Genomic DNA, 25436 nt, shown 5'->3' on the forward strand with positions numbered 1-25436 from the left:
AACTTTCAAATGCCCCACTGGCCATCCCTGCCACAGAGACATCAGGAATAACCCCCTGCCCTGGAAAATATTTCACTCTACAGCCCAAGCTACCTAGAACTCACTGTGGCCTTGAACTCATAAGCACATCTGTTCTTCAGTTTCTGGAGTGCTGGGATGATAGGCATGAGCCACTGAGTACCACTTGGCTAAGATCACTGGCTGGGCATTTGCTACGCCCCAGACCTGAGCAGGTCAGGTGGAGCACACACTGCTAGAGTTGTCCCCTCCTCCTCTAGCTGTAGGTTCCCCTGTAGAAGTAATTTTGAGTGCACAGAAGAGGTGGGGCCTCCAGCTGCTGTCCAGCTGTGAAGGTCCCTTACAGCCCCTGTTCAGAAAGAAGTATGGAGAGAGCGGGTGGGGGTGGGTGGGTGAGGCATGGCTTAAGAATGATGGGGTGTTTCTTAGCTCTCTGAGCTCAAGACATATGGGGTATATAAGACCAGGCACAGTGAGAATTATTGCCTACTGAAGAGGACGTGGGGGAATATGAAAACATTCAGGTAGAGGTACCCTATTCCTCCCACCCATCACTATACCACCCAATCCATCTGTGCCAGGCTGGATAAGAGGGAGGTGAGAGGCCACCTGAAAAGTAACTGTCCTTCAGGACCCATGTGATTCCAAAGTATGCCTTGTCCTGACGATGCACGAAGCAAGATCTGTGGACTCAACAGCAATTCTGTAGAAAAAGGGCATGGAGCTGTTCCCACCTCCCTGATTCAGCCCAGTGCCCACTTTCTTCCAACATTTGTCATACCTGGTCTAGCACTTCACCCACCTGCTGGCCCACTGCTCCTAGTACCCCTAGTGCCCTTACTTCTGGGTGGCTCCATTCTATGTCCCCTTTGAATTCCTCTTCTTGTAGCATACTCAGGCAAGCTTCTCTCTCCTCCCAGCTTCTCCCTTGAAAAAGTCTACTTACCAAAACTCACGTTGCTGACAGGTCTTTGGGTGTACTTGTGGGCTGGCACCTCTGCTCAGAAGCTTCTGGGATTTATCATCTGTGTGTCTCTGGGTTCATCATTCACGTATCCAGTGTAGGTTATTATACATACAGTGCAAGCAGGAATCCTCCAGCCTACCAGTCAGCCTGACAACCCCAGTCAGCGAGGATGCCAGAGGCCTTTGAGGATCTGAGAGGAACCCACACCCTTTCCCCAGAAGCTACCTACCTTAGACTGGGCAATAGTAAGGTCTAGTCTCTTTAAGGAAAGATTTCCAGGAATCCAGGGAAGTTCTTGATGGGTGGGGGAGTAGGAAGGAACTTGATCTTTTCAAATTCTGAGGTAGCAGAAAGGCTGACAGGCCTGGGAATGCTCACTTCTATCTCTGCAGAACTGACCCCCAAGAGGGACAAGCACTTGCTTGTTCAGGAACCCTGACTCCTTCACTTACAGTCTGGTTCCGTGCAGTTTCTTATGAGGTTATTCACGTTTTGGCCAGAAATCTGGCTCTTTGTCTTCCTCCCCTAGACCCCTGATCTGAGAACCGTTCTGAGGAAACACCTCCAGCTCCATCTTATGGTGTCAGGAGAATAAAGGTGCAGAACGATTTCTGGACAGCCGCACAGAAAACTAGGGGTGCCTGTTAGGGGAAGAAGTGTGATGAGCAAGCAGATTGGAGGGAGGCAGAAATGCACACCACCCGCCTTCAGCACCCTCCAAATGTGCACATGATGGAAAAGCCTTTACAGCCAAGTGCCCTCCCTCCAGGAAGAAAACCCCACAACTGGGGAACATCTGGATCAAACCGCTGCCATGAAAGCCGCAACATCAAACGAGGTTTTCCTAGCGACCCTGCCCACAGGCCCCGGTCCAAGAAAAATTGCAGGTCTTCCTGCTTGAAGTTTTTAAGTGTCACAGAACCCCTCAAATTTGAGATCTGACCTGATGCACCAGAGACAGATGTCCCCAATGAGCTTGCTTGGGTTTGATCACCCCAGCAGGAGAAGGTTCCTGTGTGACTCAATCCTGGCCGAGCTGGGGCTCAGGAAGCCTGGGATTTAAAGCTGTGTGGTGAGGGGCTCCAGCAGTTCAGGCATGGGGCTGGGGAGCCCCAGGACAGGTGGGCCTTTTAAAACGTGCCTACATCAAAGGTTCCCTTCCCGGCCCTGGCGCCTCTGGGGGGCGTGGGGGTGGGTGGAGAGAGGAACTTGGTGAGTTCACCACATAGCTGCACGTAGGGGAGGCTGTGTGTCTGAGAACTTGTGGGGAATGTGCAGAGGGGGAGGGCAGCCTCTCCCCAGAGGGGAGGGAGGGCAAGGGGGTTTCTCATTTCCCAAATAGCCTCCCCGGGCCAAGGAAAATGGGGCCATATGCTGTCTCCCTCCCTGTCTGCGCCTGGAGGAGAGCAGAAGGGGAGGGTCGCATTCTTCCAGTGTGGGGGAGGATGAAGCAGCTGCTGCTTCAGGGAGTGTAAGAATGGGGGATTCCCACTCGGGTGGAAGCTGGTGAAGTGTGCATGTTCCACAAAGGCGGGAAAGAAGAGGGCTGTAGAGCAAAGATATCCTAGGAGCCAGTCAGCTCTTCTAGGTGCTCTTCCACTCTGGACATCTTGCAGGCTGAGTGGTATATTGTGGAGCAGATTTAGTCCCCCAGATCAGGCTGGAAAATCAGCTCAGATGAAGTCATTTGACAGGAGCTTAGGTGAACTAGTCTGGTTGCTGGATTGTGACCCTGGTTTAAGAAGCTAGGGATTTACTCTTGGAGTGAAAGGTAGACTTCAGTTGGGCAGATCATAGGGTGCTGTTGACATATCTCCTTCAGAAAGTCAGCTCCAGTGATTTCCCCTCCCTCTCAGAGGTGTAGGAATATACCCCCCAGCCCCCGCCCCCTGCCCCCCACACCACCATACCTCATGTTTCTAGTTTGGAGATCAGCTCACATTGAAAGCATTGGTGATTTCTCTCACCAAATAGGTAATCAGTGTCAGCGTTTCCTTTTTGCTCCTAGTACTGCACAATGCTCCCCTGCAGTACTAGGCAGTGTCTCTGCCATGCATTCTAGAGACACAGGGAAAGCCAGGCAATGACTCCTTAGCAACCTGAGGCCTTGGAGGGATGTTCTGCCTTCCAGATCGCACAGGCAGTGTCCAGCTGACCTCTTCTTGGGGTCTCCAGGGAGTGGACAGACCTTTAGCTTGCCTCTGAAACTCATTTTATAAGGCATCACCATCAGATTTATTATTGTGACTTTAGATAATCTTTTTCCTTTCCCCTCCCTGTTCTCTCTCCTCGCCTCTCTCTTGGCCACATGAGGCCACATGCTGTTGGGTCCACAGTGCCACTCTTCTGTCTGGCTCTACATGGAGGCACTGACATGTGGGCTCTCTGAGCTTTCCTAGGGTGCTCCATCTTTTGGCAATTTCCTGGATCTGCCCTTTGGGGTGCTCTGTTCTTTGGAAGAGTAGTTTTGGGTCTATGTTGTAATGGTTCAGTGGGTAAAGGCACTTGTCATCAAGCCTGAGTTGAGATGACCTGAGTTCAATTCCTGGGACCCATATGACATGAAGAGAACTAACTCTTGCAAGTTGTCCCCTTCCCTCCACACATGTGCCATGTCATACACACACACACACACACACGAGAGAGAGAGAGAGAGAGAGAGAGAGAGAGAGAGAGAGAGAGAGAGAGAGAGATATGTTAGTGGATGGAGCTCTGTGGCTGAGCTTCTGTGATCTGCTAAGTCAGGGGTCTCATTTGGATGACTTGGGGTTCTGTCCTAGTGAGATAAGGACCCAGGGGTTTGAATGGTTCTGCAGCGAGAACCTATGCTTGAGGAGTCATTGTGAAGTCTGAGGACAGCAGGAAAATATGGTGACAGCTGAGAGAAGGGAAGAAGGAAGGGCAGGGTAGAGAAAAGAGGATGTGGTGCAGAGTTTAGCAGACATCAGAGGCACGGCAACTTTGCTTGCAGGTGAGGGTGCATTGCGTGAGCCTGGTGGGCTGGTGTGTGGGTGCCCTTGGGCACCTGTAGGCATTTATCCTGAATTCACCTCTCCATCACTATGTCTACTCCTTCACTGTTCAGCTTTCCTTTAACACCCGTTCCCCGCCCCCAACTCCAGGCCCAGCCTGACCGATGTTTGGCAATATCACCCAACACTGAATAAGGTGTTGCCCTGTATTCTGGAGGGCTCCTCCAAGGGCTTCCACTGCCTTTGAAGTGGATAGACTGCAGATTGGTGAGCTGTGTGCCGAGGGAGAGTCTCTCCGCTGTCAGTGTGGTGAGGAAGATCTACACTTTGAGCCCCCCCCTTTTTAAGGGCTGAGGTGTTGACGCCTCAGTTATCAAAACTTGGGTTTTTATCCCAGAAGGTGAGGCTGACAAGTTTGCTAAGTATCTCTGGATTGCTCAGTTCCAGAGACACCAATGCTTGCACTCCCAGAGCACAACTCTAGGTGGCACCATTCGCATACAATTCCACGTGTGGACTCAACCCCCCTACCCCCACTACCAGGGACATATGGGTGGTGCCATCTTAATGCCCCTTTTCAGAACTACCGATATTCAAACGAGACAGAAATGGACAAAATGATGGTTGAAATTAAGTCCTTATGAGAAGCAGGCACCTGAAAAGTGGAGTTGTACCCTGGTGCAGCATGCAGTCTAAGATTAGCAGGGAGCAGAAATGACAAAGCACTTCCACCAGGAAAGAAAATCTCCTTAAAATCCCTAGATGGAAAGCTGGCTGTGGTCACACATGGAACTAAGGTCACGAGTTCAAGGTCATTCTGGGCTACAAAGAAAACCCCATCTTAAAGAAACAAAATGGCAAACAACAACAGACCCTGGTTACAGGAAGATAACTCACAGGTAAGGCCTGATGCTTAGCTGGCACACATCTAATCTGAGGTGAATAGGAACCAGCCTCTGTGTGCGTTCCAGGATTCGGGTTCTTGAAAGCCGAGTGGCTTGGCCACACAGGTTACACTTGTGCTTGCTTGTGAGAACAAGAAATCGCTGAAATCGCAAAGGGAATCTTGGCCCAGATGGGGGTCAGGAATTTGTTTCCTTCCTTTTTCTCCTTCTTAGGAAAGCTTAGTTCATTGTTTAAGATGAAAAAGAACAACCAGATGAATGAAGGAAGGGTCTTTGGGAATGATAAGAAACACCCTCCAGATGTGGTCACTGAGCTGGGCAGGATAAGCTGCCGGGAGGGAGCGGTCTTACTACAGCTGCACAGCTTCTCCAGGCTCCTCTTCCAGAGTGCCTTTGGGATCTATGACTCAGTTTTTGGAATGTTATTTGGGTTCTTTGCTTTTTCTCAAGTCACTGAAATTAATAGCTTTTACTGATTGATTCAAATATTTTATAAACTGGCTCTAGAATAAATTTAAAATATATACATATTATTTTGTTGTGTGTGTGTGCTCGTGAGCATGGGCTCTCCCTTACCTGAATGTATGTATATACACCACATGTGTGCAGGAACTCAATTGTTTGTTTGTTTCTTGGTGTAGTCCTACCTGCCCTGAAACTCAATCTGTAGACCAGGATGGGTTTGAACTTGGAAATCTGCCTGCTTCTGCCTCTGCCCCGCAAGTGCTGGAACTAAAGGCATGTGCTACCATGCCTGGCCTCCTAAAGCTAATCTTTAAAGATGGCATCACAGAAATATTTTTATCAACAGAGGTGCATTTAAAAGTACTTGTATGTCCTCTTACCAGGACTGTTTTGAAGGTCGGCCCTCAGCTGTCCCACTGCATTGGCTTAAAGATGCTGATCATAGACAAATATCCTGTGTTCTGTACTCTACCACCTCTCTTCCCCTACAACAGGAACAGTAATGAATTCTTCTCATAGGCCACTATTCACATTTGCCTTTGACAAAGGAAAGAGGAAACAGGGTCCCATTGCTGTGCCCACAGGGCAGGCCCAAGTGAAGAGACATGCCAGCATCCAATGAGGAGGTGGGGGTTTTATGCACACTGTGGCAACACCCAGCTATGCCAGCTCTTTGTTCACTCTCAAGAGGACTTGCTTAGCTGGGAAAGGATTGCACAGTTCTATTTCAGGGTCCAGATTCCTTTTTGAGATTTATTTACTTTATATGTATGAGAGCTTTATCTGCATACATGTATGTATACCATGTATAAGCCTGGTGCCCAAGGAAGTCAGGAGAAGGTGTCAGGTTATGGGTGGAGTTATGGATGATTGTGAACCACCCTGTGGGTGCTGGGAACTGAGAACTTGAGTCCTCTGTAACAGCAGAGAGCTCTTAAGAGTTGAACCATCTCTCCAGACCTCAGATTCTTTTCTTTTACTTTATTTAGTAGCTCATTATCTTTAATTTTAGTGCTATGGAGGCAGAGGCTGGCTGATCTCTGTGAGTTCAAGGCCATCCTGATCTACAATCGAGTTCCAGGTCAGCCAGGGCTATACAGAGAGACTCTGCCTTACAAAGCAACAACAAAATTGTTTATGGTGCTGGAGCTCCAACTGAAGACTTTGCACATGGTAGACAAGAGTGGTATCTTTGACTTGACTTATACGTCCTCAGCCCTAGCTTAGTCCCTTATTCGTCTACAATTCACATGTTAAAATCAGCCCTAAGGTTTCAAAAAGGGAATCTGTCATAAATTATGTAAAATGCACCTTTCACCGTGGAGGACAGAAGCTACCCATGTTGGTAACCTGTAATCTCAGTTTACAAGAGGATGAGGCAGAAGGCTCACCAGCTCGAGGCCAGCCTGAGCCTCATAGAAAGGCCCTGCCAGACAACAACACAAGAGGGGGTTGTGGGACTCAAAACAAACAGAAATGAAGAACTACAGGTGTGGAAATTTCTAGAGCACAGGAAGAACGCAGGTCAGGGAGACTGAGGCAAATAGGAACTCTTGCCTGCTTTGGGCAGTGGGGTGAGTAGAGGAGGTGACCTCCAGGAGGCTCCACCAGGCAGAAAGTTCAATGAGGCTTTGCTGCCAGCCTAAGCTCCGTGTAACCCAGGAATTCACTGGGAGAAGAGACCCATTTCCCAGGCTTTCACAGCCCTTAGGATTCGTGAGACTCTGGCAAGGGTCCTCATGGATTTTAATTAGGTGATTAATTTTTTTTATTGGGTCCTTTGATATTTCAGAGCTGATCCCACTCCCTCTAGTTGCCCAACTGCCTCCCAAGTGTGAGGAGCAGAGATGAGAGCCCCACCCTGTCCTAGCTCAGGAAGCAGAGAGCTGGGAGGTGGAGATCGCTCTATCACCTCCACACCTCTGAGACCAGTGACACTCTGTACAAAGGAGTCCACCACATCTCCCAGATTTCCCGGGCTAATGAGTAACTCAGTGTGGGGAACATGCCTTCAGGTCCCTTAGCAGCCTTTCTATGCTAAATCCTGGCTGAGCTGGAAGCTGTTTATCCTCCACCCAGGGATTAGGAACCTGTTTGAGTTAGAAGGGCAGAAAAAGGCCAGGGCTGACTCTGCCTCCCACCTGCTTTCAGGAGCTTAGGCCTGGTGCTGAACCAGCAAGGGGGGAGGAAGGAGGGAGGGAGGGAGGGAGGGAGGGAGGGAGAGAGAGAGAGAGAGAGAGAGAGAGAGAGAGAGAGAGAGAGAGAGAGAGAGAGAGAGAGATATCTGTCTCCAATCTTTCTTTCCTATTGATCTCCTGCCTCCAGCTGCTTGGCCAACTTTTGAATCTTTCCACCCAGCTTCACCTCTCACCACAACCCTTGTCAAATATCAACATGTCTTAGAAGTGTGGGAAGGAGCAAGAGAGAGGGGTGCTATGTTGTCATGATGGTGACTGGAATCCTATATGTGTTTTCCTATATGAGGCCGGGGGGTGGGGGTCTTCCCCTCCCAAGATCCCTGCCCAATCTCTTGACTTCATCTTGAAAGGAAGAGAAGGTTAGACTCTAGGAAGGACTTACTTTTAGCAGCAGAAGCAGTTCTTTTAGAGTTTTATAAAAATTCAAGTTCAGTATTTTATTGAGAGCAATAAGGTCTTAAAATGAAACAGAGAGAAAAGACTGTTCCCTCGGGCGTCCTGCTGGTGGGGACATTGCCACTTGCTGTTGAAGCACAGAGCTCTTTTCTGGCAATGTGTTCCTGCACGTGCACACACGCACATGTATGCAGGTTTGTTCACCACAGCATGCCTACAGAATTATGTGCCACCGACACAAACATACAGTCTGGCAGGGACCAACAAGTGTGTTACAGAAAGTAGAAATAAAGCCTTTATCCCGTTGTGGTCCCGGGTGCTGTTCAAAGAAGCTTCCAGTGACTGTCAGGGTGAGGCCAACATCAGCCGTGAACACAGTTGTCCCCCCACTTAGAGTCCCTCTACAGGATTGGAGAACACAGGTTTCCTTGGGGAACAAGTCTAGAATAAATAGCATATTTTTCTACCAGAGCCCCGGAAGCACAGCAGGCTCACCTCTGTTTGTCTGAAAGGCTCTGCTGGGATTTGAGGTGCTGTGGTGCCAGCACTAAAGGGTTGGCTTTCTTGGGACACAGTCCTGCTTTAATGGAGAGAAGGCCACATCTTCTAGCCTGTCCACCGTTCCTGAAGCTGTATAGAAGCCCAGGACAGAAAAGGTATGTGACATAGAGATATTTTATAGCCTTGGACTGGATAAAAGCAGATTTGGAGGGAACACGGGATTAACATAGTGCAGAACTCAAGGATCCCAAGGAGAGGGTACAAAGGTCCAAGCGAGAAGGGGAAGACTATGGGTGGATGTAGAGTGTCTGTGTCCATCTGGAAGGGGAGGGAAGAGTAAGGCAGCAGTGAAAAGAAAAGAAGAAATTAAAATGAAGGCCCTGAGCCTGCTAAAGATTGCCAGATTCATACAAAGGGTGGGAGAAGCACCGTGTGGGCTGAGAAGGGCTAGCAGGCAGCGGGCCGCCCAAGGGAAGAGCCCCAGGAGACAGTCTGTCTTTAGGAAAGGTGGGGAGGAAGGCAGGAAGAAGAGGAGCTGCATAGGAAGGCCCTGCCCACTGGGCCGCACGGAGGGTGAAGACTGGACCTGCTTCTCTCTCTTCTGGTTCCAAGCCAGGGTTTTAGCCCCCACCAGCCTCCCTGAGCCCAGGGCTAAGACTGACAGGACTGCAGCTTCTCTGGGCCCTGGGTAGATTTGAATAATTAAGTCATCTGGATTCTTATGATTTACCATTTTCAATGATAAATAGACAGCGCCCAAGCCAGCCAGTTGGCAAAACTCTGGCTGCTAGTTATAATCTGTCAAGCTGCCAGCAGATTCATGTTTTATGCTAATGGAGAGAGACTCATTGACTAGGGGTGGCTGCGACCGGGTCAGCTCTTTCCTCAGGCACCCCAGAGGTCGAGAGGTCGGAGAAGAAGGGTTGAGGCTGATATGGATTTTCTGTAAGGGTCAGTGTAATTTTGTAATAATTCAGCAGTGCACACAAACTGGCACACGGAAGGTCATGTATGCAGAGATATGTTCAGGCCTCGTACACCCACATCACCCTCCACGTACTGGCAGTTGGACCTGTACAGGCCTTTGGGCTTGGGGCAGGCACCTAAGATAGGACTAGGTTCACTTGTCCACCCCTGAAGCCATCTTGAACACGCACACTCTGTATTCACCTTCAGAGGTGCAATTATACCAAGATAAACTTATAGATATATTCGTCAGCCTGGAGAAATGGATGGCATCACCCCCACACTCATGTGCCTGCACTGTGACAGAACAGTCTGCATTACAAAGCTGAGAGGTAACCAGGACCTCCATCCCTTTTCCACCCATTCCATCCTTTACTTCAGGGCATGAAAGCGCCAAGTCCCGGGGAAAACAGCGGGCTGTGTGTCACCCTGCTGACTAGGGTGGCAGAGACAGACCTGAGAAGACATGAGAGCCTGAGACCTGACAAATGCAAAGGCTGCAGTGAAAATCAGTTGACAGACACCAAATCTGTCTTTTTTTTCCATCTGTTTATTTGTATATCTATCCACAACACACGGAGGTCTCAGGGTGGCAAAGATCTTCCGATCCTCGCGGCACTCCGAGGTAAAGGCGGTGCTTTGCCTGTGATGAATACTGAAGAAAATATTAACAGAGCAGACAGCTGCAGCTACTGGCCTGAAAAATGGGCCAAATTGCTCATTTTCCCTCCTAGGTCTCCACCTCAACAAATGTGGATATCATTGCTGGCTGGAGGGGTCTAAGAACAGGTCTGGGTCTGGGTGAAGACCTCCTGTTCCTGGATGTGGAAATCCTGGCCTTTGGTGTGATAGGAAATGCTAATTCCAGACCAATTAAAAGAGCCTGGCCTCTCTTCTGACCCCCAGGTGCCCTCGCAACAGATCAATGTGTACAGGGAGAACGGAGAAGGAGGCAGCTGCCCTTCTGCTGAGAAGAGAATTTGAATTTTCGTTGACTATGAGCAGGACTGGAAGCTGCAGGTCCTTCCTCCCGGCAGCTTTGAGACTGATAGGAACAGGGCACAGGGAGAGATGAGCGGAGCGGGGTTAAACATTCATTTTCCAGGTCCGAGGAGGGGCGAGGACAAACCACACACAAAACTGAGAACAGCGAGGAGCTCAAAGAAGGAACGGGATTTTGCCACCCAGCTTCGCTCCTCATGGCTGTTCAGCCTGCTGAGGTCCCGATTCCTTCAAAGCAGATGAGGGATGAGGAAGTGAGTGTGGGCTCATCCTTTCCACAGTCACCTGGATTGAGCCTTTCTTGGGGGTTGGTGTAGACAATGAGGGGAATCCACATTCTGATGTTCAGGGGTCAGAGTCCACTAGGCTAGTGGGAAACACGACCTCCCAAACACACAAAGAATAGGGAAATGTGCTTTTCTTTTCTAGAAAGTTTAAGGTTTTAATTTGTGATACTGACCCTCATCCCCAGAGAGCAGTAACCTTGGGGACACCAGCACCTCTCTCCCAGAAACAGGGATGGAGTGGAAATGGAAAGTGCAGAATTGTCTACAATGAGTTAAGGCTATAAAGGTCAAAGTCACAACTGGTACCCTGCCCCTGGTTAGCAAATCCCCAGCTTCTTACTTAGGGCCTCTTCTTCGAATCTCTGTATTTGCATCCTCATTATAAACTCCAGAGGCAGAGTGTATGCCAGCCAGCCTCAGGGTCTCAGAGCAGGGCCTGCTGGGATACAAAAATCAAGAGTCCTGGCTCGGCATAGACAAAGGGGGAAAGAACACCAGGAAAAAAAACCAAAAAAACAAAAGCAAAGGCGGGGGTGGGTGGGTTGGGGGAGGTAGAGGGAGGAGGAGGAGAGGAGAGGGAGGGGGAGGATTGGAGGAAAGAAGAGGGGCAACCGTGCTGGACAGAGGCCTCCTTGAAGAGGGTACTGTGAAGAATTCACTGAACCAGCTTACCTCTCTAGCTGTTGAGTTGGGGGATTTCTCAGCCAATGATCAAGGGTTACACTGCTCTTGGAAGACCTGACCCAATGACTTATCCCATCCCACTTTGGGGGAAACAAAGGAGATCTACTTTTATCTTATTTTTGTAGTGCTGAGGATTGAACCCCAGGACCTCACAAGTACTCTCTCACACACAAATGTACAAATGAACCTGAATCATACACATAGACATATATTATATACACACAAAGAAACCTGAGTCACAACATGGAGAAGGGGATAGCTCAGTGGGACAGCACCTGCCTAGCATGCATGAGATATTGGGTTTGAGCCTCAACACCAAAACAAACAAAACAAACCTTGAATTTAATTGGGCAGTTTCTACAGGAGCACTGAGGACAAGGCCTAGGTAATGTAGTACAGGCCCAACAGGCAACAAATACCAAGTTGATTCGTCTCCAAGCAGAGTCTAAAGTCATTTTGACAACTCATCCCTTGTATGGGTTCTGTAAATTACCCTATGCACCCGAGACTTGCTTGGCTCAGAGACTGGCCCTATGCCCTTTCTTACACAGAATTCATTCTTTAATTCCTCCAGAGTTTATAAACTTCATACCAAATTCCTCTCAAATGAATCTCACCTATCCAAGCATGGGGGAACCCCTTAACCTTGTAGTCTTTCGGGGTAACTGATGGAAACGAGTATAGCAAAGAATTTGCTATGGATAGAAAATTTTTCTTGAAGCAGTATATGGTGGCTTATGCCTGTAAATTTCAGCACTCAAAAGGGTAAAGCAGGTAGTCTGCTATGAGTTCAAGGACATCATGAACTACATAGGAAGTGCCAGGCCAGCCTAGGCTTTAGAGTGAGACATTGTCCCAGAAACAACAAAATCAAGGTTTTTCTTCTTATCAATGAAGAAAACAAAGATTCCCCTCTCCTACCTTGTGGAACAGGCCCCCTCTTCTTCCTTTTCCCATGTACCTATTAAGGAAGTCAAAACTGCTGAGCAACCTTGCAGTGCAAAAGGCATATTTGACAGGTGATCAAACCAAGAAGCAGGGTCACAGAGGTGAAGCACCCAGAGCCCAGAGCAGGGTATCCCAGTCTGCTGATCCCCTTTGGCATCAGGGTCAAGACAGAGCACTGTGGTCCTCAGGCTTTGGCCTACACTTGTTCAGCAACATCATCTTGGCTGGGTGATGGAGCACTGCAAGCTGGTGAGATGGGCTGGGAATGAATCTCTCTCTCTCTCTCTGTTTTATCCCTCATTTTAACACCAAACCAAACCAAACCCAAATGAGCCAGATTCTGCCTCTCCATTCTGCCCTCTGCCAATATTTCTTTTCTGTATGCTTCCTTCCTTCCTGGTCTCTTAGAGTCTCTTCCTCTGGCAGGGCACTTGGGATTTTACAGGCATGCAGACACATTTTTTCCTGCCCGCCCAGTCTCTTGTCTTTGTTGTTCTGCATTTTCCTGGCACATCTTGCTATCTTTCTTTGTTCCTAAGTCTATTCTACAGTGTACAGATGGCATCAATGGGCCCTTTCCCAGAGGAAGGCTGGTCAGCATCTACCTACCCACCCTTCACACTGTTCTTTCTCAATTCCCTTCAGGTTGGGACCCTATTCCTGGGTGTCCCCTTACTTAACATGTCCCAGTGGGTGGGACCCACTATAGGCTTAGGAAAGCTGTTCTAAACTGTTTGTGGCTCCATCAATCCTAAGAGAAAAAGAGCATGAGGGGAATGCAAAGAGAAAAGGAGAGACAGGCCCCACATTGGGGGTGGGTGGGGGTGGTGAGGAGACAGAAGCAAAGGGAGCAGATTAATTGAAGGGGGAGGGGGAAGCCAATGACCCTGTGCTTTTCTCTGAAAAAGCTTTGGTTTTGGTTTTGGTTTTTCCCAGAGTGCTAGGATTGCAGGCATGAGCCATCACATCACACTCCTATTTGAATACCACTCCCTTGGTGCCTACCTCTTTAGGGTTCCTCTCAAAGTCCAGATTTGGCCAACCATGGCAAACTTATTCTAGGCAGTTACTCCACCCCCACCCCCAACCCCCTACTCCACACCCCGAAGCTGTTCTAACCTGGTCTGGGAGAACCCAGTTCCTGGACAAAGCGTCCCCTCCCCCACAGATGCTCCAGTCTAAGTGGGGCCTAGTGGCCTGCAGGGCCAGAGACACCATTCGTTCCAAGTAACCCACTGCCCTTCCCCCAAATTGCTCCAAATGCAATTTTTAGTTTTTGCATTTATCTTTAGCCTGATTCATCCAGCCTCGGGTTCCCAGAGGACCCCGACCTAAAAACCTCAAGTGCAGGTACACCCTGAGCACCAGTTAGGTGACCATTCACTGCACTTTCAATGGCCTGCCTGACCTACTACCCCTTAAACCACCTGCCGTCCTGTGCTCTGCCCTCTCCTCTAGTCCGGCTCCAATGTAGCTCTCTGAAGGACTTCTGATCTTAACTCCCTTTGAAAACCTTCTCATCTCTTCCTGTAGGGTATCTTTCCAGGAGGGGCAATCAGACCCCAGAGCAGACTCTTTCTCTGGTCTCCTTGGGGTACTGGAGAAGGCAGGAAGGTTGTAGATTATATATAGACCCGGAGGGGGGAGGGAAAGTTGCATACACCCTAGAAAAATGGGTCTCTGAGTCAAACTAGATTAGAAACAATAGTAAAGGCACTGTGAGTGTTCCATCTTGCACCTCTCTTAAAATCAGTAGAGGGATCCCAGGAAAAGCTGGACCTTATCCCACCTACATCCCAGCACAGCCAGAAACTCTCTGGGGGTCCTCTCCCTTTCTGTGGATCTGTTCCTGGGGAAGTCCGAGGGTCCCTAGGGCCTATTGGGACGAAAAGGTTTGGGATTGTGAGGTTCTTCGGATGTACTTAGTCCAGACCCTGGAGCCAGCAATACCGCACCCCACCCCCTTACCTAAAACCTCAAACCCCAACTCTGTTTTTCCTCCCCACCAAGCACTTGGAAAAAAAAAACTTTTTAAAGTTCCTTCAAGTTGCATTTGGGGAAAAGAATCCCCTGCGGACTCTAGGTCTCTTTGCCCCAATTTTCACTTTTCTTCCCTAGTCTCAGAAGCATCCCTACTCTTCCCACCCCTGCCAGCTGCCACCCTAGTGCCCAAACTCAAGAAGGAGAAGATGTCCTAAGCCCAAAACTTATGGTTGCCCACCCCCAGCCCACATCCCTCGGAGGGCTGAAGACGGGTCAGAGTTCGCCTGCAAAGAAAGCAGGGTGGAGAAAGGGGAAGAGAGAGAGAGAACCAGAGCCACAAATTTCCAGACTGAAGCTTTGCGCTCCAGGCCCCGCTCACCTGCTCTGGACAGGCTCCAATAGATTTTCGTCCACTCAAAAGTTTGTCCCCTTCGCAAAGGATTTCCAGGAGAGGCCCACATTTGACTCTGGGGGTGGGGGTGAGGAGCCCGGGAGGGCGCAGACGCCTGATCTAAAGCGACCGGGGGAAGCGGGGCGCGTGTGACCGTCCCCAAAGTAAGGGCGAAGCGGCGATCCACAGAGCATCCGAGAGAGCCCCCTTGGTTGCTAGCCCCGGGACGTCCCCGGGACGGCCCTAGGACGGCCCCAGACTACAGAGTGCTAACGCAGGGGTGGAGAACACCGGGCAGCTGAAAGGAAGGATAGAAAGGATTGTGGCGACGTCCGTGGTGTCCTCCAATTTCTGCCCCGGCGGGTGTGCCCCAGCCCACAACATTCCCTGGACTCCTTCTGGGAAGCGCTCAGGACCCTCACTTGTCGGAAAGGGAGGATGAGGGTCCCCTTAACCCCACCCCCCGCGCTATTACCCCCCCCACACACACACACACCCAGAGCCGAGGGACAGACAGAGAATTGCAACTAGAAATTCGATCTATTGGTACGAGACACCACGTGCTCGAGGGCTGGCCAATGACCAGGCCGCCCGGGATGAGCTAATAATGGAAGCAATTTGTAACTTTCAGTAGCTCTCTAGGCCTAGGTACCGGTGGGAGGGAGGCTGGCGGAGGGGGAGACAGCACCCCCAGTTTTTTTTGCCCAGCCTGTTTGTCTAGGGAAACTCGGATCCCCGGGCCCTCCTTTTCCTTTACAGCAGTGTTCTTCGTTCCACTCCTGACCGACAGCACAGCCAGGTAAGCTGGTCCCTGCCCATCAAAACCCACTTTTTCCAAGCACCTGCAGACTAGCCTCCCTTCTTGCTCCATCAGACAACTGAAATCCAATTTTGTTTTTCTCTTAGTTGAAAGAAAAAGAATCCTCTTGTTTTCCTTAGCGTAATCCTATTTGGAGGGGAATTAGGTTTGTTGTACTTTCCGCGGGGGCGGGGGGTGGGGGTGGGGGGAGGCAGAGGATTGGCGATGCTTTATTCTTTCAGAAGTCTTTCCTCCCTTCTCTTGGGAAACTCTACTCCGGGAGTGTTTACTGTTCCCTGGGGATGAATTACATCTTTGTTCACTAGTTCTTTAGCGATGTCAAGTTCACCTCGCTTCTCCACCCCCCTCTTCAGGTCAGCATTTACAAATAAACACTTTCCATATTTTAAATTTTTCTCTTCCCCTACTAGTTTTTATGCGGTTTAGAATCTCCAGTTTTTTCCCCTCCAGGTGGACTGGGATTTAGTTTTGTATTGGACCCTCTTTTTGTTTTGTAAACGACTTTATTGTTTGGGAAACCATATGGGATGTGAACAAGCTCTTTGGTAAGTTCCAGTGGATCTATGGGAATAAAATTGTGGAATATTATACACATTTTCCTCACTTTTTTAAACTTTGATTTTTATGTATTCACTTCAATTTAAGAATCCTGACCTTGTAGCTTTTGTATGCTAAGCGTTTATTATTATTATTTCCTAAGCCTCACCATCTTGCACATTTCTCCCTTTTCCTCAGCCCCCTTTCTACCCCAGACTCTTCCATCTCAGAAGTCACATTCCTATTCCTACACTGTCCCAATTGGGGACACCTCCCTCTGCTTCCAAAGTCAGCTGAAATAGGAAGGTCGAGTGTCCTCCAACTTTTCATTTTAGGTTGAATTTCTTTTCATTTGTCTGTTCTTTGGCACACAGAGTTGAATTTTTAGTTCTTGGTTTTTTTTTCCCTTAAGTTTTAGAAAAATGCAAGCAAGTTTCATTTCTGCCTATTGGGCCTTTTATCTTCTGCGGAGAACTCCCAGAAGAGAAATACAGTGTTTACTTTCACTTTACTTTTGATCAAGCTGGTGTCTGCAGAGGTGGGGGTATTCCTTTTGTGTTTGTTTTTTAGACAACATTTTACTATGTAGCCCTGGCTGGCCTGAAAGTCAACTATGTAGACCAGGCTGGCCTCCAACTCTCAGAGATCACCTGCCTGTGCCTATATAAGTGCTGGGATTAAAAGTGTATGCCATCACTCCTGGCTAATTCTTCCTTTTTAAAGATGTTACTAAGAAGGTAAACTGATAGAATGTGTAATCTAGAGTTCTAATCTATTCAGAATTATTGAAGCTACAAAAGTAAGATTGCAAGAGTAACTCACACTCTGGGAAGATGGCCCAGGGTGACTGTATGTCTGTTGTGCCTCTGTGCTGGGCAGAAGAAGAGGAGCTGCTCCTCCCTCTGGTCCCAGCTCCATTGTCACATTGACATTCTGGGCACATGTGGCCCAGCCCCCACTGGCTCCTCCAAGTATGAATCTAAATTACTATTAATAAGGGGCTGCTCCAAGCTAATTGGCATTAAAAGAATTCATTTCAATTTGTTAATATTAAATGAACACTCTGCACTTTAGCTCCCTTCCTCGCCCTGGATTCCCAGATGAGTGATGGGAAGCAGGGCGGGGGAGCAGGCAGGATTTTATGTCTGGTTTTCTAGCTTGGCCACTGTTGGACCTTCCCTGTGGTTGTGAGACCAGGCAAGGTGGAGGCCTGAAGGGGGGAAATCTGAGGGTCTTATTCTTTATCATCCTGTAAAGCAGGAGCTGTGGGTAAGGGTGAATGACGGGGGTCAAAGGAGAGACCCAAAAAGGTTTAGGGGATAGTGTGGGCAAGCAGCCAGGGTTCTGCAGTTGCTAGCAAGGGACCCTGGACTTTTCTATCATTTCAGTTTCTTGGTCTATGAAGCAAGGATTATAAAATGAAGGATATGTCTTAGGGTTGTCTGAGATTCCATGAAACACACATGATGTGTTCTGCAGCATGCTGGGTACATAGGTAACACTACTACATGTTGCCTCACTTTCTGATCCAGTAATTGCTGGATTGGACTCTCAGACCTGCCTTTAATTAGCTGTATGCTCTCCAAGCAATTATTTGAGCAGTGAACGTCTGTTTTCTTATTGGTATCAGAGTCAATAGCTTCTGGGCTCAGACATGGAACATAGAAGGGAATTTCAGTGCAAAGTGCCTGGAACAACTCAAGTCTCATCATGCTACATGAAAGCTGCTTTGGACAATGTTGTCCTTTGGGTGAGCAAGGTGAGAATAAGCAGGTTGAGAAGGCTCCTCACAGCTATGTAAGGAGCTGCACATTGAAAGTTGAGTTCTAATCTTTTTTTCTTTTATTATAGAAAAATAAATATACAAGATGGTTAGATGCTTAAACTATAGTAGTCATGAAGACTTTTCTTTTGGGTTTTGAGACAGGATCTCTTGCAGCCCAAGCTGACCTAAAACTTGCAATGAAACAATCAAAGGGTGACCTTGAACTTCTGGTTCTCCTGACTCTGCTTCTCAAGTGCTGGGCTTACAGGTAGGAGCCACCATGACTAGTCTATAGAAACATAGCTTAATGTCTTCCTGTGCTGTACTTCTGAAGAAGGCAGCAAAAGAATTCACCTGAAAGGAAAGGCAGTACACATGTAAAGTCAGGTGGAGGATGGGGCCAGATCACTACAGCAGATGGAGTGGCGGGTGGGTGAGTGGGTGGGAGATAGTATTCTGATATTCCATCTGAGAAGATTTCCCAGAGGAGGTAACTATAGGTTAGGATTCCAGTGGATGTTAAAGATAATAGGAATAGAAAAATATAGGGAAGAAGTTATACATTGATGAGAAAGAGGAAGAATCATGCCAAGGCCGGCTAAGAGTAGGGAGATAAAGCATAACTTTCTTGCTGGCACCAAGCCAAAGTAATCACCACTCACTGAAGGCATACTGTGTGCAAGGCACATAAGATTGTGAAAGGTACATAAGAATCACTACTCGCTGAGGGGTTAGCAGTGGGCAAGACGATGTGAGGGAGTTGCGGTCAGACAGTGGAGACAGGAACTGTTCTCATATCTACATGAAGAAGGATGAAGGAATGCTCTATGGACAGAGCTGCTAAGTTACTCTTCTGGGACTGCTGTTTGTGGATGAATCACAGGAGTCTGACTGTGCTGCAACACTTCCAGGTGATGGTTTTAATGGCTTTCCCCTGGGGACATCCAGTGAGGATTTGAGTCCTCAGTAAAGAATGTCAGTTGTCACAGAAGTCTTATTCTCTTTTTGTATCACTGCAGGGCCTTCTATTCCAACACCTCTTCCAGCGACCTGGTCAGGTGTGGCCAATGGAAGCAAGAGCCCAGTGAAGTCGCCTAAGCCCGAGGGCATGGTAAGTTCTTTGTGCCCCATTTCTCATGTCATGGATGATACTGAGATGAGGTCTGGCTGGAAGCTTGAAGAGCAAAGCGACAGTGTTGAGAGGAACCCAAGTCCTCAAGCAACCAGTGGAAGAGAGCTGACTGCACTTTGCCTGCTCTTTTGTACTGTTACTTCTGTGACAGATACACTGTTTCCTCTGCTGCTGTTTGAGACCTTTTTATTGTAACCTTTCTCAGTCAGCCTTCCTAATACACTTTCTCACAGTACACCTGCTGACTTAAACTCATGTTAAGGGTCACACTTAAGGTGGGATGGTGATAATGATGACATTAGTTGAGCCAGAGGCTAGACTAAGATGTCTAAGTCTGTATAGCCCTGACAGCCCTCTGAGAAAGTGTTACAATTTCCAACTGACAAATAAGGTTTAAAGAAAGTTGCAATTCCCACCTTATGAATAAGGTTTAAAGAAAGTAGCTGAGCTGACTTACACCTTTTAGTTTGGTTTTGCTTTTTTTTTTTTTTTTTTTTTTTTTTTGAGATAGAATCTTCACTCTGTCAGACAGGCTGACCTACAAATCACTGTGTAGCCTGGCTGACCTTGCATTTACATCAGTTCTTTCTGCTTTGGCCTTCCAAATGCTAAACGTAGAGTTGTGAGCCCTCATGACTGGTGATCTTTGAGGGATATTGATATGTAGTCTAGGTTAACCTTGAATTCATAATTGTCCTGACTCTTAAGTGCTAAGATTAAAGATGTGCTCCATCATGTCAGATTCTAGGTGCATGCCTCACCTTGGGCCAAATCCACTCTTCAGGTCAGAATGAGAGGGGACTTTGGAGAGCAACCCATTACCAAATTGTTCCTTGACAGTTAATCAGAGAGGTCTGGGAGTCCCAGTGCTTCTCTCAAGAATGTTTACTCACCTTAAATGGTAGAATGCTATGTAAGGCTTTAGTGAAGAGAAGGGGCTCGATATGGTGGCACAGACCTGTAATGCAAGCACTGAGGAGGTGGAGGCAGCAGGAACAACTTCAGCTGTACAAGTTGATCACCCTATCTCAGAACAACAGAAGAGCCAGGCATTGCAACTGGCCAAAAACCTCCAATAGATACGATTCTCTCTGTGTCTCTGGATAGCCTGGGTCATCTAGAATGAGGGCTGTGCATGTGGTTTTCCTTCACCAGCTCTTGGGAGGTCAGACTGAATTTGGATTCTCAGGTTCCTTCTGTTGGCTATCTGCCCTGAGCAGGGGTGGTGTGTACCTTTCCTCCACTATCCTTGTCACCAGATGCTAGGGAAGGCATGCTGGGGTCAGAGCCAAAGCAGGAAAAGGCACCCTTCAGCCCCTCTCTAGTCTCTGCACATTTCTATATGGAACTGGGGCCCTTTCTTCCCCTAAGCCCCACCTCTTAGCCCACCAGGAAGGAGAAAGGGAAATTGCCATAAATCCCCCTATTTATACAAGAAGACAGTGTGTTTCTCATGCCAGAAAAAACACAGAAAGGGAGCTGTCAGGGAAGAAGGGACCCAGCCCCAGATCTTGAGGGGTCAATTTATCTTCCCCAGTCATGGCTTGGGGACTACTGCAACACTAGCTGTGGGAGATGCAGGTTGGGAGTTTGGGGGCAGCCAGGATAGAACTGCCTGGCCTTTGTTTCTGACCTCAGCCTTTCTGCTTCATCTGAGAGGCCCCCTTCCCCTGATGCTCTTTTTCAAAACAACTTTCCTAAGTTGTAACTCACAAGGAGCACAACCCTACTTGGAATGGATCATTCGTGGCTTTAGAATCTTAATGGACATGTGCAACTGTCGGCACAATCTATTTAAGAGTATTCTGAGCCCTCAGAGAGCAGCCACCTGCCCACAGGTGACCAAATCCTTATCCTCAATAACCCTTCTAACTGAGCAGCCAACAAGCTGCCCTCTACCTATTCAGGATGGCCTAGGAATGGCTTCATGCAGTAGGTGGCCTTCTGTGATTGGCTCCTTTTCCTTGGTTCTTATGCATTGCTGTGTCAAAGCACGCATCCATTCTCGTTCCTTCTCATGGATGAGTTACTTCAACGGTAGACAGACCACCTTCCGGGTATGTGTTCATCAGTACATGGGCATTTAGGTTGTTCCCATGTCCAGACACTATGATTTTCTATGTCTCTAGACAGTTTGAATCATCTAGAGTGAACTCTGCAGCCAGGAACAGGCCTGACTTATGTGTGGGAACCTCCAGTGTCCATGGAAGCCAGGCTTTTGCACCTGGTCTTGGTGCTTCTCCCCCTGGTTACATTGCTGAGGATGGCCATTGACTTTTTTATCCAGCAGCTCTCTATTTGTCCCCTTGCTGTCCTCAGACCCCTCTCCTGCAGCTTCAGAGTCTGAGTGGATAAACAGGAATACTTCCCCAAGGATGGCCCCATGTAATCCTCTATGTGTGCTACTGGTAAATGGAAACCCTTGGGCCAAGGGAAAGTCAAGTCGTTGAGGGTGTATCTGCTTCAGAGTCCAAGTCTCCTTCCCATGTCCCCACCTCACTTCTCTCAGTTTACTCGTTCTTCTGCTGACACCAGAAACTGCCCTACCTGCATCAATCCTAACATACCAGTGGGACCAGCAGGATGCATACAAGAAGTCCAAATAGTGCCAGGTTGCATTTGTTGAATGAGTGGATGAGGGATGATTCCATACTCTGGAAATAAACTGTGGAGAAGATCAGTTATAAATCTCTATCTATTACTACCCCTTTCCTAGTCTGGAAATCAGCATTTTCCCCACAAAGGTAGGTGAAGAAAGCACAAAATGCTACCTCTATAATAGCTGCTATTTATTGGACCGGCGTTTATATGTCTGATTGGTTTTCATCTCTCTCCCTCTCCCTCTCCCTCTCCCTCTCCCTCTCCCTCTCCCTCTCCCTCTCCCTCTCCCTCTCCCTCTCCCTCTCCCTCTCCCTCTCCCTCTCCCTCTCCCTCTCCCTCTCCCTCTCCCTCTCCCTCTCCCTCTCCCTCTCCCTCTCCCTCTCCCTCTCCCTCTCCCTCTCCCTCTCCCTCTCCCTCTCCCTCTCCCTCTCCCTCTCCCTCTCCCTCTCCCTCTCCCTCTCCCTCTCCCTCTCCCTCTCCCTCTCCCTCCCTCTCTCTCTCTCTCTCTCTCTCTCTCTCTCTCTGGCAAAGTTTCACATAGCCCAGGCTGGCCTGGAATTTTCACAATGTGACCGAGAATAACCTTGAGCTTTTGATCCTCCTGTTTCTAATCCCAAGTGCTGGGATCACAGGTGTGTGCGGAGACACTTGATTTACTTGGTGCTGGAAATAAAACCCAAGGCTTCTTGCACACTATTCTACCGACTGAGCCATATCGCCAACATGCTTTTCACCTCCTGAGCAAGTATAATAAAACTCATTTTAATTTCTCTCTATTGTTTACCTACTGTGTGTGTTTGTGTGTGTGCACGTGCTCAGAGGTGTGGAGGTCTGAGGACAACTTGCAGGAGTAATTTCTCCCCTTCCACTCACTGTATGGGCTCCAGAGATCACACTCAGGTTGTTAGACTCGGCAGTAAGTGCCTTTACCAGCTGAGTCATCTCAACAGCCCTAATTACGCTCATTTTAAAGTTAAGTAACAACTTAGCCACAGCCCCATGTTGCCCATCAGTAGCCTCTCTCCTCCCACCCAGAGCAGGTAGGCTGCACTCCTTCTTCACTGTGTAGTGGCTACTCCTATCACAGGGAAAGGATGGAGGGACCAGTTTATCTTTTCAGGACTTTGTTCTAGCACTTGCTTGCTGGGCTGCCCATTTTTATGAGAGGGATTAGAAGAGGGCTGGACTTGATCAGTGAAGACTCCAGTGAGCCAGAGTGCTGCTGTGGAACCAGGAGAAGGACACAGCAGGACAGATAACCTCCATGTCGACAAGTGACTGCTCCAGCGTTCCTTGGCGCCTGCTCAACTGGACTTCCTTCGTGATCCGGATGACACGCAGCAAGCTTGAACATGGTGTTATTTTTGTTTGTATGACTTCATTCCTCATAGAAAACATAAAAGAGAGGCAAAGCTAGGCAGTTCATACAAAGAGGCTTATAAGACTACAGCCTATATATATCCTGCTTAATTTTGCACGATGACATTTTATGCAGGGCTTGCCAGGAACCCTAGGTCCTTCAAAGTTTTCCTTTTCAATGGAGTCTCATGTAGCACAGGCTAGCCGCAAGATCACTGCGTAACTGAGGCTTGCCTTGAGTTCCTCATCCTCCTGCCCCCACCTCTCAAGTGCTGGAATTACAGGTGTGCATCGCCATGCCCAGCTTGCCAAATGTTTTGTAACTATTAAGTTGTCTCTGTCCTATACCCACATGGAGTAGCTATCATTAGTATTCACAAGTTTAAAATGGAGAAACTGAGGCACAGATATCCAGTATCTTACCCAAGGTCATAGAGCCACCAAGCAGGCAAACAGTGCACCCAGAGCCTGGCCTTGAGTCTGTGAGGAATTGCTTCCCCAGGTGTTCCTGGCGCAGCCATAGCATTTGGGAGCTGTCGTTTGTCTGGCAGGCCCTCCTCCCCCCCCCCCCCGCCCCCCGCCTTTCTTCGTCTTTATGGCCCATTGGAAAAATCAAGCAGAGCTGTGGCTCCCAGGGCGATGATCCTTCAGCTGTTTCCTTGGCACCGCCATCCTCTCTTCGGCTCTTGGCAGAGGCTCCAGCCAGGAGTAGCTCAGCTGCTTGTGCAGATCAAGATTTCTCAGGAGAAAGAGCACACGGGGAAGCTGCAGAGCAGTGGAGCAGCTTGCTGTCTCCCCTGACTGTCAAGAAGAGTGGATGAGTCACTGCACGTCTGAGTGCATATGGCTGCAGAACAGCATGGCCCACTGTGGAGAAAGCTGGCTGTGTGGCCAGCCACTGAGCAACTTTGGGCACATCTAAGGCGGCAATTGCTGGGAACGTAGGTTCTAGAGGTCTTGACCTTGAACCCCTAAGTCATCTAGCCTTCAGCTCCTAATTGCTTAAACATGCTGGTGCTACCACCATCCATGGTTTATGCAGTGCTGGAGATTGAACCCAAGGCTTTGAGCGTGCTGGCAAGCACTCTACCAGCTGGGTCGTATTCCCAGCCCATGACTAGAGTAAGAATTCTGATTTTCAGTTCTTCAGACATATTAGTCTTTGTTTCATGTTGGAACCTGAGGAGCTTGCCTGGGCACAGATAGGGAGGAGACAGGACTGTCTAGGCCCAACCCAGTCTTACTACCCTTCTCCAAGATCCCTGAGAGAAAGAGCTGGGATTTGGATGAATGAATGTGTCCAACTTTCTTCTAATAATTTCCATTAAGTAATGAAGAGTGATTGCTGCTAGTTCCTTTAAAAGCAAACAGGAAGAAATATATCAGGAAGGCTTGTGGTTAGACCACAGGAGGAACCAGTAGCTGCCCAGGACCTGTGCTCTGGTGATTACTCTGATGTGCATCTAACTAATATTCCCTCTGACCCCTTACCCTCATTTTGAAGATGGAAAGGCACTGGCACACAGAAGGGTCAGCGCCTCAGGGACTTTTAGACAAGAAGAGGTGGCTTAGCAGTGAAGAGCAGTTTCTAACCTCCTAGAGGACTGGGCATCCACATTAGCATCCACATTTCATGGCTCCTGAACATCGGTGACTCCAACTTCAGGGTCTAGCACCCCCTTCTGGCCTTTGAGGGCAACTGCACACACATGCACATGCATACACACAGACACACATGTACACATAAATAACAATTAAGAAATAAATTTTCAGTGGAGCAGGAGAGGGGGCCATTTTTGCTATTGTATGAGGCTGGGGATTGGCCTCTATCTATACAAACTCACAGCCATCCCAGTTCTAGGGGATCCAACACCCTCTTGACATCTGTGGGCCCTAGGCATGCATGTGGTGCACATATATGCATACACACACACACACACACACACACACACACACACACATATATATATATATATATATATATATATATATATATATATACATATTCAAAAGGAAAACAAATAAATCTAGTGACTTAGTGGATAAAGAAATAAACTTGCTGCCAAGCCTAATTGTCCTTGGCTAAGGTTCCAAGTTCTGTTCCAGGAACCCACACAGCTGTAGGAGGAAACCAACCCTGGAATTCATTCACTGACTACTGAACACTTTCATACATATACACATACAAAATAAGTAAATGTTAAGGATAATATTTTAGCTGGTGGTGGTAGTGCACACCTTTAACCCCAGAACTTGGGAGATAAAGCCAGATGGATCTCTGTGAGTTTGAGGTCAGCCTGGTCTACAGAGTGGGTTCCAGGACAGCTAGGACTACACAGAGAAACCCTGTCTTGAAAAACCAAACCAAACCAACCATCCATCCATCCATCCATCCAACCAACCAACCCCAGTATTTGAAATGTAGCCTCATGTTACTCTTGTCTCCTACTTCTCAAGAGGTAGTCCCAGGATTCTGAGACCAGGAAAGTCACCCCAGATCCTGAAAATGAGGGATCCCCTGTGGGTAGGTATCCCATAA

At 48.4% G+C, this 25436-nt stretch overlaps 1 long non-coding RNA gene across 1 annotated transcript; it reads left to right on the forward strand.

The window, feature by feature from the left end:
- The first annotated feature begins 15343 nt into the window (after positions 1-15343).
- Positions 15344-22278, forward strand: LOC110311086 (uncharacterized). The gene is made up of 4 exons (XR_002379908.2): positions 15344-15482; positions 17968-18073; positions 18825-18916; positions 22157-22278. It is a non-coding gene; the product is annotated as an uncharacterized LOC110311086 (long non-coding RNA).
- Positions 22279-25436: the final 3158 nt, after the last annotated feature.

The sequence above is a fragment of the Mus caroli genome, unplaced genomic scaffold (assembly GCF_978045245.1).
Source record: "Mus caroli unplaced genomic scaffold, Mus_caroli_1 scaffold_16, whole genome shotgun sequence".
In the NCBI taxonomy this organism is placed as follows: Eukaryota; Metazoa; Chordata; class Mammalia; order Rodentia; family Muridae; genus Mus; species Mus caroli.